The sequence below is a fragment of the Erpetoichthys calabaricus genome, chromosome 4, assembly GCF_900747795.2.
Source record: "Erpetoichthys calabaricus chromosome 4, fErpCal1.3, whole genome shotgun sequence".
Lineage (NCBI taxonomy): Eukaryota > Metazoa > Chordata > Cladistia > Polypteriformes > Polypteridae > Erpetoichthys > Erpetoichthys calabaricus.
In genome coordinates this window covers 217,274,602-217,291,640 of record NC_041397.2, presented here as the reverse complement: position 1 = coordinate 217,291,640, position 17,039 = coordinate 217,274,602, and positions in this window count along the sequence as shown.

Sequence of the window (17,039 nt, the reverse complement as noted above, 5' to 3'; positions counted from 1 at the left end):
ACTAATCCTCATAAACATTCTAGAACACTGGCAAACCTAACACATGGTAATTCTGAACTAAAACTTAAAATACCTTACAGATGTTAGCAGTGCAGAACTTCTTTAATGAGGACATTGACCAGATAAGATCACAGATTTCAGTGCCACTTTATAAACTTAATAATAGATTAGCAAACCCTGTCTCATCTTGTACACACCCCTTTATTAATTTTAATTTGCTAACAGACCTGGAAATCTTAACTTTAATTTCTAAAATGAAACCTGCTACTTGTTCCTTGGATCCAGTCCCAACTAAACTAGTAAAAAGCTTGATCCATGTTCTAGCAGCACCCATTCTTAGCTTTATCAATAATTCATTATTGAATGCCATAAGTCCTGATTAACTAAAATGTCAGCTGTCAGACCATCACTTAATGGCAGTCGCCAATCACCATCAGTCTCACCACAAAAGAAATAGTACACACCACTAAAGTACACACCACAAAAGTACACACCACAAAAGTACACACCACTAAAGTACACACCACAATTTATTTGAGAAATTCCAGTCTGGCTTCCACGCTGGTCATAGTACAGAAACGGCATTAACATGTGTTGTGATATCCTCTGATGAAGGAAGTTCCACTTTAATTATGTTGTTATATTTAAGTATAGCGTTTGACACGACTGACCATTCAATTTCACTACAAAGGCTGGAAACTGACATTCGGTTTACATGCACTGCGCTTGCCTGGTTTAATTCTTATTTATCAAACTGGTACCAATACATACAGAAATGTACTGACCACAGTACTCATCATACATAAGTTAAATATGATGTCCCGCAGGGCTCAGTAATACAACTTTTACTGTTTTCACTTTTTATGCTTCCATTCGGAACTATCATTAGAAAACATAGCACTAATTTTCACTCATATTCCAATTATACTTTTCTTTTAGGCCGAATGCCATTTCTCTCCTTGCTGTTTGTAATTAATTTTATCAGCAAATTAAAAGAGCTGATAGATGAGAATGACTTGTCTCTGAATACAGAAATAAACGTAACAGTAAAAATTGGAGGTAATGATGCTGACCTCAACAACATCCCGACACTCTTTAACTCCATTTGAATCACAATTAGCTCTACTGAATCAGCACTCAATTAAGGTGTTATCTTTGACTCTAGTTTGTCATTTAAAGTGCACATTACAAAATTATCTAAAACATATTTTTATCATCTGAAATAAGTTGGAAGATAAGGACATTTACTAAATATGCAAGATACTGAGACAATAATTCATCCATTTATTTCTAGTAGGATTGACTGCTGCGATGTGCTATTCACTTGCTGTTCTAATTGTTCTACAGTATATGCAGTTTTCAGTTAATTTAAAATGCTGCTGCAAGAATTATTACATGAAACCTGAAAAATCAAATAAATACCTCCAGTTCTCAAGTTCTTACCCAGGATCCATGTTAAGCTGAGGGCTGATTTCAGAATTCTCCTTTTAACATATAAAGCCCTGAATGGCTAAGGCCCCACTTACTTATCTGAACTTAACATTGCACATTAAGATCTCAAGATTCTAGCTTACTTAAGATTCTAAGAATTAGTAAAATAACAGTTGGGAGTTGCAGCTTTAGTTACAGGACTCCAAAGCTGTAGAATGATCTGCCTACTAATATAAGAGATACCCTTTCAGTTTCAGTTTTAAATCCCAGCTGAAGACTCACTACTACAGTTTAGCATACCCTGACTAGAGCTGCTGACTAGCTGTACATGCTACATTCTGTTAGTCGTTTGTACAGAAACAGGAGTAATACAATATTTATAAACTGTGTTATAAACTCTTATCTATTCTGTTTCTCTTCCTGTCATTTGGACGTGGCACTTGGTGTCACTGCTCTGCTGCCAGGCTGCTCTCCTGCATATGGAAAAGTCATCTTGGATAGGGGAGCACTGGAATCATCAGATAGAAAGACTACACGACCATCACAAATTCCGCTGTAGAAACCCCAGGAGAGTAGGTAGGCAGCTAGTTGGCTGAGGTCTCCATGACCTCTTTTACAATTTGAATCTCCTCCATTGTCAACAGGCTCATCAATTAATTCATGAGCGGATGTTGTTTGTTTACATTTTAATCAGTTTTTTTTATTAAGTTTGTTTACATTTTAATCAGTTTCCACTTTGTTTTCTATGTGTTTAAACAAGTCTATCTTGATATATATTTATTCTGTATTTAATAAGTCGTATAATGTATTCTTGTATTTTGACTGAGAATTTGTTCACGGCGCTCTGTGCCTGTACTCAGTGAAGAGCACTATACAGAAATAAGTCGTATTGTACTGATATCTTAAAGCAAAGAGCAGACGATGAAATTTCAACATTACAAATGGAGTGTAGAACAACACATTTCCTTTTGTGCTTTATAAATGTTTAAACGTTCTGTGTACTTTTCTTACAGCAAGCTAAAATTATTACACTTTTTCCATGCATTATTGAGTGGTCTTCACGTGGAGCCTGACATTATTATCTTACACCTGACAATAATATTAAACAGACCCTGTGTTGCTAGTGTTGTTGGTAATCCACATGGGTTGAGTAGCAATAAAAAGATTTACATTGTACATAAATATTGCATATAAATATGTAGAAAAAATATTTTGTGAAGAACAACCCATAAAGCATTGGGGGATCGTGGGGCCCTGAGTGTTTGAGGGAGGCTGGATATATCAGCTGTCTGCAACACTTGCTCCTTTATGTCCTTTTCATGTCGTATTTTCCACCCAGGAATAAAGTTTTTATATATGTCACTTTTCCCCAAAGTTGAACATTGTCACAGTTAGGATCTCGACTAGTCCAAGGCTCCTGATTCTGGGATTTTTGAATTATGCTGAGCACCGTGTGGCCTAAAAAGCCCCTAATCTGAACTCATTTTTAGCCTGATTTCGGTACTATTACTGTGCATCACTTTGGAGTAAGTGCTACTCCATTGTTGTATATTTTGTGTCTCTGTTTAGTCTGAAAAAAAGGCTCGGCAGTTCTGTTTCACTACAGCCAGCAAGTGAAGATTTTGGAAGTGATTTATAATAAGCATGCACAGTTCTGCTGGGTATTAGTTGGGCTAGCCCAAAAAAAATTTCTTTCTACTGTATGTATTGTGCCACACTTTATCATCACTTATATTATGGTTCAGATTCCAGCATTAAAAGATCAGGATCTTGTTTTGGGCATTGACATGAATGTATCTACAGCCTGAATCTGCTTCTTGATAAACTTTTGCCTCACTACTTCTGTCCCTCATTTAACATCATGAGGCAAATTTGCACAGAAATTGTTGTTCTTAACCTCTCCACTAAGACGTTCACTTTTTATTCCTCCTGCCATCATTCACATTGGATGATCAACTATACTGTTGTCTCTCAGTCCCTGGCAGCTTCATAGTTTGATTCCAAATGTCCAGTCATTATGCCGCAAACCAAATTTTTCTTTCACAGCTTTTCCCAAACACCAATGGTAGTTTAACATATCCCTGCACTGCAACTCTTAGTTCAGTTATGGTAGATGATTTTTTTTGCAATAAACTCCAGCTCTGTCAGTGTTCCATATAGCTGTGTGTCTGTAATGGGTAGTGAAGGCCATTTTGATTCACTTAATGATTCAGTTCTTTCAAACTACCTGATTAGGTAAATTGATTTTGTTGATTTATTTGATTCATTAATTAAAAAAAAAAAAAACTTGAATTAATCTATTATATAATAAAACACTTAAGTGTGTGTGTGTGTGTGTTCAGTTCCTCAGAGCAATCTGATTGGTCAGCTTGGTTTTGGTGACACAATCGAAAGTGGAAGTGTGAATGTTAGATATATGAGAAGGAGAAACAGCACTGAAAGGAAGTTGAGAGAGTTGCCTGTAAGTATGGGAAGTATAAAAGCAGACAGGAGGCAAGCAAGACACCTCAAAAATAATGACAAGGCCAGGGAGTGCTGGTGAAGAGCAGTTCAGACACACGCGGACACACGAAAGATGCTAACAGTGCACATATGATAAGAGATAGCAAATATTTTTCTATTGCCTTTCTTGGACAAGCAGCGTGGCTAGTAGTATATGAATCTGATAATTCATGCTGGATAATATTAATCTCTTTCAAAGTGTGTAGCTTGACAATATAGTGATAATGTATAACTAAAATAAGACACTAAGTTCAAGAATCAAAAGTGAACAAGAATTATAAGACTTGTTCTCATGTAATGATTCAGTTCACAAATCAAATGAATGAGAATCGTGTGAGTCATGAAAGTCACTTTTTGAATTGAAGATAGGATTCTTGACCAATGAATATGGCTCTGAATATTCCAGAAATATATATTTAGTAATATTTTAACAATAAAAACATTTGTTTTGCATGTTTTTTACATAAGACTGCCAAGTGGATTATGCTCGTTTGTTTTCTTATATTGTTTTTTATATCAGTATGCTGCTGCTGGAGTATGTGAATTTCCCCTTGAGATTAATAAAGTATCTATCTATCTATCTATCTATCTATCTATCTATCTATCTATCTATCTTTCATTTGCCATTGTACGGGTCACTGGTCACTTTTGTGTTCTATTGTATCATAAACTTTTTTCTCTATTTTAAAATGAAAACTTGAGATTAAAAAATGTCTTTGACCATCACGCCAAGCTACATGGGATAAGTAACATATAAAAAATTTTTTTTTCAGTAGAGTGTTCCTTTAAAAAGAGAGAATGAAATCAGGAGATGGCGTGAACAGATGAGAATTCAAGCATGGGTCATAACCAGGATGACTACATTTATATAAACACGATCACATCATGTAGTGTGGAGGTTGAGACCCAGAGCTCCTCTTTTGGACATCTCAGAAACCAGGCAGGAGGAAGCTTCATCACGGAAATCTTTACTACTCTTCAAAGAGGGAGCCCTTCGTACAGCAGCTTCCTTACAATTTATAGAAGTTCCTCTTTACATAGCAAAGTACTGGCATTTAATATGTTTGTTTCTGTAACACAGCCGTGTGTGTGCCTAGCAGCACACTCTCCATCACACAACATAGCTTCTAGCATGCTGGCCATTTTTTGTTAGCAGTTGGCCTGTTATCTGACAACCTGCTGTAAGCTTTTTTGCAACACCTCACTAAAGAAAAGCTGCAGTTCTCAGCAAGTTACCATGCAGCCTAATAACCTTAATGCTTTATACTCACAAGTCAGACTCCACAGTAGCTAGAATTGTAGTAAAAAAAAAAGAATGATGAGCCATAAAGCTAAAAAAAGGAACATGTAACTAGAGCCAAATAAATCCAAGAGGTTATTTGTAGTCAGGGTGCAGAAAAAGTTGTCATAAGCAGTAACCCTGAAAGTTATTCATTTGTGAATCAAAATCATAGATGATGAGGAAGTGTAACAAGCTGATCATTATGCCATTGTGGTAATTATGTCATGCATCGGACATTCCTACTTGTCAAGCCTAGAAACAGAACATCATCCATGAACAAAACTACCCCAGAATGGCAGCGCCCATATGAAAACAAAACAGTACTGAAGGAGAATATGAATTAACATTAGTAAAACCATACAGGAACAAAAAATAAATATTATTATATAAATAGTAGATTCCTTTAAAACAACATGAACTATAAATAAATGTTTTTAAAGGCCAAGGAACAACTGGACAAAAATTATGAGCCTGCTCTTGACATTGAGGATGAGGCCATGCCAGATTCTCTGATATTGTCATTTGAGTTAGAAGAGGCCTTTGATTAAATTCATTTGTGTCGTTCTCTGGCTCTTGATGGTGTGCTGTCAGTTTTAATTTCAGAATGTTTACATGTGTTACTATACTCCTTTTCTACCTCCAAATTTAAACCTACAAGTAATTTGGCCATAATCGCCTCACGTTCTAAGCAGAGGAATGACCCTGAAGGTTGATCTAGCCATCACCCCATTTCATCGATGAACTCCAATGCAGAAAGTTTAGCTGAACTTCTTCTAAACCTACTTCAAGCCTAGGAGAGAGTGTTTCTGTGTTTCTGTCCCCGTCCCCAGGAGGGGCCACTTTCAAATAATTTTTACTACTTGCATCTTTGGGAGGTTGGTACTCCTATTTTGCCACCAAAGTGCCAGAAGGATGGCATTACTGAAACAAATTGCGTTCTCTGTAAGTTCTATTTGGATTTTTCTTGACTATGATTTTGGGGTTATGGACTGGCTTTGTTTGTTTTTTGAGGATTGCTACTTCAAGCTGCCCTTTTTTCTGTGTTCTTGTATCTTTGAAATTTTATTGTTTATAAATTTCTTTATTATAAAGAATCTTTGTTTCTTAGTGCCAAAGGTTTCCATGATTCCTTAACTCCCTTTCTAGGAAGTGTGTGTAATGTGAGGATTACTTAAGATTGTCTTCAGTATTATTGGGGGGGGGGGGTTATCCCTTTTATGTTTGTGTGGGCAGAAACCTACTTACTTTAAACCTTAGGCTTACTTTGATTTGTATGCCTTATTGTAAGCCTCCGTTTTTGTTGGGAGTCTTTAAGTGAGAATTAACCAATGCAGAGGCTGCTACAAAGTAGTGCTTATTAAAAAATATTTGGACCAATTTCAATATTGATTGCCACTGGAAGAGAACATTAATTTATTTTTGTTACAATTAATTGCTCATTTGACATTCAATCACAGGCCTAGTGTATTCCAACAGGTGTCTGGGAAGAGTCCTGGTGGTTCCAAACTTCTTTCATTTCACAGTTATTGAGACCACTGTGCTCTTGGGAACATTCAAAGCTTTCAAAATGGTTTTATACCTTCGCCCTGAGGGCGGCACGGTGGCACAGTGGTAGCGCTGCTGCCTCGCAGTTAGGAGACCCGGGTTTGCTTCCCGGATCCTCCCTGCGTGGAGTTTGTATGTTCTCCCCGTATCTGCGTGGGTTTCCTCGGGTACTCCCTCAGTCCAAAGACATGCAGGTTAGGTGGATTGGCAATTCTAAATTGTCCCTAGTGTGTGCTTGGTGTGTGGGGGTGTGTATGTGTGTGTCCTGCAGTGGGTTGTCACCCTGCCCGGGGTTTGTTCCTGCCTTGCGACATGTGTTAGCTGGGATCAGCGCCAGCAGACCCCCATGACCCTGTGTTAGGATATAGCGGGTTGGACAATAACTGACTGACTGACTGACCTGATCTTTACCTCGACATCAGTTTATCACAGAGGTCTACAGAGACTTGCTTGGATTTCATGGCTTGGTTTTTGTCGTGACATGCAGTGTGAATTGTGGGGCCTTTTATACAGTACAGTAAACTACAGTATATCCAATCATTTCAGTTTACTTCACACTTCGTGTTTTCTTCCTAGGTCATTAATTTCCCAGACTCTCGGTTTTTCAAAATTTTATAAGGGTAGCCTGTGATATGAGGGAATGTTTTCTATAAAGGGATTACTCTGTAAAAATGTCAAAAACAACTTACAAATGAGCATTATTTGTTATCAGACATTTACTACTCACATAAAAAATGCAACAAAAGAATTGTAGGTAATTGCACTTTCTCTAAGTATGCTGATCGGTTTCATCATATAATATGTAAACATTGGCAGTTCTCCATCTAAATGCAGTTTTGTCAGAACCGTCATAATATTAGAGATTTTTACAAACATCCTTCCCTCCATCCCAACATATTGCAACTCGTGCTCTTATCCTGGCATTTCCTTTGCTTACACTGTAGTTGTTGTGTAAAAGTTCTCAAGAGAACCACAAATCGCACCAAATTGTATCCAGTGTCCCTTTCTGCTATTATATGTCGGGAAAACAATTTATACTGTTAGACACAGGATTGTCGAACATAATAGTACAATAAGAACGTGTCCATTAAAACATTCAGTTTCCAGCACTACAGTCTTTGCTGATCTAAAATATACAGTTCTAGAAGTTGTAGACAACCACGACCCCTTTCCCACCAAAATTATGATGATTATAATAACATCATGTTCTACAGAGAAGCCTTTTGGGTATTTAAACTTAAGGCCATTCACCCATCTTGTTTAAATGAGGCTAGCGACTTAATGTGTTTAACTGTATAAATACACCTGGTTACGTTTTTTCCTTAACTGATTTCAGCTACTGCGGTGGGTTGGCACCCTGGATTGGTTCCTGCCCTGTGCCCTGTGTTGGCTGGGATTGGCTCCAGCAGACCCCCATGACCCTGTGTTCAGATTCAGCGGGTTGGAAAATGGATGGATGGATGATTTCAGCTACGTCAAGTTTTGTACCAGACGAGAGCTCGAAAGATGGCAGAGTCAAAGGCAGACAGCGCTCAGTAAACGTACCTCTGTTGTAAATCTGTCTTGATGACACACACGATATGTATTCTCTTGATTTCTCTTTATTCTTAGACCTAAACGTTGAGTCAATATATTGAATTCATGTGCCAGTTTATTAATGTGAGGTGAGCTGTCTTCCTTATTTTATTTTTGTTATTGTTACCTTTTCTTTATAATATAGTACAATTCTAAAATACTTTTTTGATCTCTCTCACAGTCTCATAGAAACAAAAGCAATTCTGTTTGACAGATAAGAAATTATTTTTATTTACTCTCTATCACTGCTGTGAGCGTTTGCTTAATCCTTACAGTTTGTACGTTTGTTTTTTTCTGCCGTAGTGCTTGTCTGGTTACCCTTCTGTTTGTAATTTGGAAGTTGCATTGAATAACGTCTCTGAAAATGTCAAGTTTATTGTAACATACACAGAGATCAGTGAAATTCTTAATTGCATGTGTGGCCAGAATGCCACATGTTGCTGCTCTCCCGTGATTAGTGTATTTTAGAAATGAAAGTTTTCAGTACAGCTAACATATTCCCTGGGCACAGATTATTTGATAGAATAAGTTTTGTGTTTCTACCAGCCTGATAGAAATACTTGGCCATGGTTCTTCTGAGCCTGCTGGTTTCTTAAGTCTGCTGGGAAATTAAATCTTTACAGAGTTCTTTTTAAGTTGATGCAGATTTATGCAGAAGTGGGAGAAGCGCAGATGAGAGTGTACTTCATGGAAGCAGATCTGAAGGGGCTCTCCTGTCTCGAAGGCGGTTCACCCGTTGACCGGTGGGTACACACTGCACTGCAAACCACCAGTGCACACCCTTCATATGGGAAGAGGCTCTGCGATGGCTAAATAATCCTTAGAAACACCCAACTTGCTACAAACAACATTATCCAAATTGAAAATGAAAGTCTGTCTGGCCAAATCACATATGAAAAGATGTTAATATTTAATCTGACTATTACATCCGTGGGTGGCGTATGACCCAGTGGCCAGTACTGCTCTCTCGCCTGTCCTCACAGCTGATTTTGAATGCCAAGCCCCGCTGCTGCTTGTATGAAGTTAGCGTGTCCTGCCCATGTGTGTCTGGGTTTAGTTAGGCAGCTGCTCGGACCTGCGCCAGTGTGGGCCTGTGTGTGTGTGCCTTGTCTGGGACGGGGGCCTCCTTTTTATTCAGGAGCAAAATGGAGACAACAAAAAGTAGCATGCATTCATTTATTGCTAATTATTGAAATGAATTGTTCAACGCAAACCTTGAAATACCCAATCACCTTGTTTTATCTATATTAATTGTTTAATATTTGTTTTATTTTCAGTAGTAACTTACTTTCTAAAGATGCACACGTTAGCTTCATCGATGATGCTGACTGTGAGAGTGACAACGGACACTGTGGTGGACTTGTGTCCTGTCCAGGGCCGTTGGCAGCATTATGCCCAGTGCTGCCAGGCTCAGCTCAGCTTCCCAAAACCCCAAACTGGATCAAGAAGGTTTGAGAATATTGTGATATGTCACGTAATTACTTATGGTTTCTAACTCTGCAAAATCCATGGTCAAAAGGTGAAGATGAACTTCTATTTATTTTGTGTTCTTATCTATTACAGACAGTGCTTTTAATTTGGCATCTCCACATTTTTAGACCGTGTATGTTACATTTTATTAAGTGTGTGCTTTGTACCTGATCGCCACTTTTGTTATGTTTCAGACAGGCTTCCTTCCCTGGCTAGGTTTCAGATTTTTTTTTATGATTATTTTATTTACATTAATATCACTTGTGTTTATCTATATATATAAAAGCCAAATATCACTGACTCACTCCTCACGAAATCTCCCGAATCATGAGGACTTGGGACTTGAAATTTGGAATGTAGGTTACACTTGGCCCATAGGTGCTCACCAAGAAATGGTTTTAAAAATGTTGTGGTCCAAGCGCATTCTGTCTGTATGTCTGTCTGCTTTTCACCAGAGAATTACTTAACAGATTTAGATCTGGTTGTTTTCTATAAGCTTCTCGGGTCCTCCCTGCGTGGAGTTTGCATGTTCTCCCCATTCTGCATGGGTTTCCTCCCACTGGAGCGTCAACTGGATGATAACATACATACAAGACCACAAGACAATCATATTAGTGAGTCTTCATTGTTAATTTATTTTTATTTTTAAAGTTGTGTTTTTTTATTATATTTTTCTCAAACAATTAAAAAAAATACTGGGTATTTCAGCTAGTTATTTACGTATATTCTTTATTTTTCAATGGGTCTCTGTATCAATGCCTTGGTTATGTTCCATGTGTTTTGTGGGTGGTCCCCCAGGAGGTGGGGGTCCCTGCCAATCAATGTCCTCCAGTCTATAAACGTAGATGTTCTCCCACATTTACTGGTGGTTCATTAGAATGCTCTTCAGAGTTTTGGTGGGTTTCTGTGCCTTTTGATACGTTTTGACCTTCTGCCCTGTGTTTTGACTCCTCTTTGGATTTGTGATTTTTGTGACTGCGTTTGCCTCTGATTGCCTTATTGTCGAGGCCAGCATTTCCTAACCTGTGGGCTGCAGTGGCATTACAGATGGACCATGACCAAGCCCGGATGAAACCTGCTCAGATGATCGTCCTGATTCACAGTGGCAGCGTTGCAGAAGGATGGCACCAATCCTGGACATCCCCTGCTGCATAATGTGCAGGTGCCTTCGACATACCTCTCAAACTGAAGAAATACTGAATTTTTAACTCAACAACTTCTTAAATCTGCAGTTAGCATGTTAACAGTTTTTCTGCAGTGCTTTGCTCATCTCGCCAATCCAATTGCCTCAAATAAGGTGTAATATTTGACAGAAGCACATTTTAAAGTGACTGAGCTGTAGGATAATACTGTAGGTATACATGTAATCTATATAGATTAAATCATAACCTGATTGTTTGTTTCTTCAAAAATAACACAAACAGCTAAACCGATATTCACAAATCTGTGCATGTGCGTATTTGGTGGTTCAACACCCTTTTAAGGGTATTTTAATATCAACTGTACAGGATATCAGTGAGAATGGGTTGCAATGGAGAGGACCACCCATAAAACCAGTGTTAATGTAGGGACTACAATTCCCATCAGGCAGCAGGAGTGCACTGTTATCAATGAGCACAACGTTTTGCAATGGCCAAAGCAGGACCTTCTCAACTAATCTGGATAACAAAGTTGTTGTCCTGCTGGATTACAGCTTTTGCCTAATAGTACGTCATTTTGTCTTGTCATATTGTGTTTAGTCAATTGTTGAATTGCTCAATTTCCTAAAGACAATTTGTCCCTGTTTATTTTCTTCTAGACCCTTTTCTGAGAAATATAAGGGTCCCACAAGTATATAACAATATTCCTTTCTTTTAACCCCCCAAAAACCTTTAAACTCCAAAACAGCCTTTTTAGCATGTCTGCAAAACAAAGTTTAGTGTCCATTTCAAGTCTGTATCTAAAAGGAAACTCGGCTGTTTCGCTCGCCCCTGTCTATTATTTTCCATTGTTTATATAATATACTGTTATAATCAGTGAGCAAGATTCAAGTCTCCAGACGAGAACAGTGGCAGCTTACTGCATTCTGGTCAAACGTGCAAATAAGAATTTCACTGTACTGAGTTCACTTGACAACTTTCTAACTTTAACTGATTACACTGCCTTTTGTTTTCAAAGCAGATCTGTACATTTTTGAAAAATGCAACACTATTTCACACCTGCATACCACCACTAAGTCACAGTGAAACTGAACGAAAGCTGAGTTTTAGTGCAGTTCTGAGTTCAGAATATGCTAGAAAGAGAACGACTGAGAATGGTGTTAGCAACTTTTACTGTTTCTTGGTGACAGACATTAATTTAGGTCCATTTTATAAAAAGGTACTTATAGTTTTAGGCTTGAATGCCAGGAGTGCAATTTTAAATCAATGAATCCAGTTTGAATCAACCTTATGACATTATTGAATACCAGCACTGCTGTGGTCCCCAGTACCTGAACAAAGGCCTGCAGCAATGACCCCCCAGCACCACCACTATAGATATGTTCTGTGGGTCAGGAATTAAATTATTTAGCAAGCCATCCAATTTATTAATGTGGTGTTAAATGTCTATTTGTGAAACCGCAGCAAACCAGCAAATACAAAGATGTTGCATTCAAGATACAAACCAAGCAAAGTTTTATAGCAATTATGGAATGCACAAAAAGAATAAATGCTGGAGGCATAAGAGCAGAGAAATGATATTTTCAGAGAGATAGTGTAAATGATGGATGGGACACTTACATTTCAGCTAGCAATGACAAAAGAGTCAACATTTAAAAACACAGAGATGTTTGTTTTCTTACCTTAACCCATTATGAAATACTAGCTGTGCTACCCATCTAAGACAAGTTAAAATCTAAGTAATCAGCATTAACGATTGCAGTGCACCATCTGTTGGCATGTATTTTGTCAAGTAATAAAATGTATTACGTTTATCGTTCTTACAGATGGCACATCACAAACATTTGTAGTAATAAGATACATCACTACAGATGTTTGTGATGTACCATCTGTTGGAATCACAAATGCAATGTATAAGTTCTCTGTTATGTGACATTTGGTTTGGGATTCATAAAAGTAGTGTTAATGTTTGTGGTACACCATCTGTTGGAATTACACATGTTTGTGATATGCCATTTGTTGGAATGACAGCATTCAGAAGGACACACAGATACTTATCATTTTAGTAAGATGGATACTTGGACAATGTCAGATATACCAGCTAGTCAGAAAATAAACAAATGCAATATATTTTTAAACATTACGAATAATGTGAATAGCATTTATTTTTGATTTTTGTGGCTTTGTTATCTTCTGTGCTGTTTTCTGCCAAAGTCTTCACACTTTTGGGGTCTGAAGCTCAAACTTTCATTTTAAGAGGCAAAACGTTTTTTTTTCCATTTGTATTTTCTCATATAGTTTGATGACTCTGCTAAAAACAATAGATCACTCCTCAAGCACTCTTGTTATATGTTATTATCAGATATTTATTACTTGCACAAAGAGTGAGGAAGAAAACTAAATTACCTTCTCATTACATCCCCATATACTGATAAATCAAACTCGCTTAGTATCAAATTAGTAACCTCACAGAGAGGACACTGCATCTTCTTTTCATAAATGCCATGGCAGAGATCATACTTCTTTTCTTATTCATTAGAATCATAATATTAAAAGAAGATATATGAATTAATAAAAAATAAGTTCAAACCAAAATTACAAACATAAATATAGTCGGATAATAAACATGAAGCTAAAAGCAGCCAAGGCATTTGTATTATGATCTGCCCTTAAACAAGTTTATAAGCTGCTGCTTGCATTTTGGGTTCATTCCCATCTAAAGTGTTTCTGCAACATTTAAAGAATTTCCAGATTTGAAAAAAAAATGTCCAGTAAAACGAGAATCCAAAAGACTAACATCATGGTTTTCTTTTTTTTGCCACAGCATTTGACAAAGACAACACAGTTTATAAGGTTACAGAGCAGGGCTCCTGCTCCTGCTCCTGTCGTGTAAGACCCTCTTTATCCTCCGCATTTCCAGTCTGGAGTTTGTCTTCAATGAGTTTGCGTTCTTCTCAGCCGTATGCAACATCTCAAAGGCAGAGTCGTTGTTCAGCTCGCTTCTTAGTGTTCTGGACATGAAATACAAGAGACACCTTGAATGAAGCTGAAATGCTTCCGTGTCTTATAAATACAATACTTACTAGCTAATATTCCAGAATTTGAAAGGATAAATTTGATATTTTTCAAGAAGAAGTTATTTCTTCACAAACATGGACTATATGCATTTGCTGTGTGGAATTGTGTTCTATAGTTAAGCATTTTCTATAAATATTTTGAAATATGTTACCTGCGCTTGTCCTTTACAAAGGAAGCTAATGAAGCACAAAGCAAGAGTGGAAAATAAAAGCATTAAAACTTACTAGACACGGCCTTTTTTCAAGCCAAGACATTTGTCAAGTATTGTTCAGCATTTTACGATTACTCACACATGGTACAGTAGCTTATACATCTCATTTTTGAACAAAAAAAACACCAAAATCATGAGATTGAGCCATTTTAAAAGAAGACCTGTGTGCCCACTAGCCCAGTGTTTGTCTTCTTCCGCAATAAACTTGTGTGGGGTTTTCTCTAGAAAGGCAAAATCACAGTAAATTGTTCATGCCATGTGTTTTGACTAATTTCTCGATCTTTGTAAGAACTCACACAAGCAAACAGACAACATACCCTTACCTCAAGAAAAATAGTACCAGGAATATGTGATGAAGAGATTGTTTCCAGATCCCTTTTGTTGTCACAAACATGCACCGGAAGCATGGACAGGCATATTTTCTTTTATCGAAACTCAAAGAGGGCGTATTCGGTAAATTTTAATTATTTTATATTCATGTGGTGCTTAATGTTCCATTGTCTCCATTTAAATTGTCAGTGTGGGCAAGATGTTTTTTAAAATGTATTGTGGTCATCCAAGTGAGAGAATCACAACTGGAGAGTTTTGGGGGATACCAACACTCCTCTTCCCATTTACTTTTAGTCCCAAGCAAAAAAAAAACTGCTCAATGGTGTAAAAAATCAACAAACGTAATTGCCACATAATGAGGGTGGACGCTTATTAAACCGGCTCTGCCATTATAAAGCGCCTCCCTTTAGGCTGTCTCCCTAATAAGTGACGTCTCCTTCTGGGCGGTCATCCTTTTGTAGCCCAGGGACCAAAATGGACGGAGTCAGTTGTCCACACTGAGTGGTTTCTCGGAACTGTGGAGGAAGAAAACGACAAGACAGTTAGCAGCAGCGCCCCGTCTCGGCCCAGGGTGGCATAACACACCAGGGAAGAGCCTGGATGGTGACCCTCCGGCACTCATGCATGACAGTATAGAAAACGCTTAACTTTAGAACACAGTTCCACATGGCAAAGGCGTATATACTGTGATTGAGAAGAAATAACTTCAACATGAAAAATACCAAACTTAACCTTTAACTGAGAACTTAATTACACAGGGTGGCATGATGAATTTTCCTCTAAATATTTCCAATTTCATATTGCTGTTACATAAACCTGCTTGGACTTTTTAGTTTCTAGTTCCTCTTAATACTGTATTTTACTATCAGTTAACATTGTAGCTGGGGTGAAGTCAGCGGCTATAATATTTTTGACAATAAATGGTTAGAATGTTTATTAGAATTTAAAATTATCTGAAGCTTAGTGATCGAGTTTAATTTGTTTTAAGACTGAAGTATTTTTGGAGAGGCAACTATAAAATGTAATGCTATGCTCAGAACCCAGTGCAATTGTGGCATGAATTATGACATAAAAATAAAACATATAGCATGTTATTCCTACTGTGGACGCTGGCCCGGACACAGATAGGTGGACACCGATGGTTCACTCAACACACGTTTATTATACATATTTACAACAATAAAGTGCAACCCCAAATCTCCCCCAAAGTCCAGGCCTCACAATGTCTCTCTCTTCTCTTCAGGCCGCCTCCTTTCCTCTCTTCTCCTCTCGCTCTGTCTCTCTTCCTTCTGACTCAAGCCAACAAATGGAGGGAGGCAGCCCTTTTTATCCCCACCCGGATGTGCTCCAGGTGCCTCCCAATAATCGTCCGCCAGCACTCCCAAGTGTGGCAGAAGTACCGGCTGCGCACCCAGAAGCACTCCGGGTGTCCCTGGTCTTCTTCCCCCCAGCACTTCCAGGTGTGGTGGAGGTGCTGAGGGCCAGGGCTCCTCAGGCATTGGGGCGCCCTCTGGTGGTGACAACGGGCCCCTATAGGGTTGAGCTTCTAAGCTCTGTTCCCATGGTCCCTAATGCCCCCCCTTGTGGTCTGGAGGAGGCGCAATCCTTCCTCCGGTCCTTCTGTGCATCCCGGCTGGGTGCCACCCCCAGCCACTTGCCACACTAGATAGATAGATAGATAGATACTTTATTAACCCCAAAGGGAAATTCACAAATTTCACTACATATGAAGCAAAGTCTTTTTGAGATTTGACAATGTTTATTAAAAAAAATTAAGTGAGGGATATGCTGAGATCAAAATCAGAAAAAAACAAAAAGCAGATCAAGATATTAAGATCAAGAAGCAAAACAAACACGCAGGTCGTGGACAAAAGAAGGTCAAAACCGAGAACAAAACCTGCCACTGACCTTTGAATCTTCACACTGCTAAAAAAGGGTCTGTGTGGCTCTGATGACTCTCTGTCCTTTTGACTTTTGGATTTGACCCTTGCTTCACTTTTTTTGACTCCATTCTTTCTCCTGATCCTCATTCTTAATTTTTGGACCAATTTCTTTTTTTATGTAGTCAGCACACTTATAATCTGCCTATTCTGCTGCAGATGCAAACACCACACAGACAAATAAACAGATTGAAGTGGACTAGAAGATGAAAATGGGCAGTTTCTAAATTGGGAGATTATGAAGAAAAATTAAATGTTGAAGCCTAATACATTTCCATAACTTGTAAACCAAAATGAAGGAAACAAGTAGTCAAAACCATAAATCAAAATTAGCACAAATAGTACCAAAACAATCCACCATCATGGACAGTAACCTAAATACTTGTGATGATGTCATCAACCTGCAATTTTTGGGCTTCAACCCTGTCATTGAGATGCCAGACTATAGCAACTAGGAACATGAAGTGGTGGTGACCATAAAAATCAAACCGGCATTGCAGTAATCGCAAAATCAACAGTAAATTTAAAATACTGCA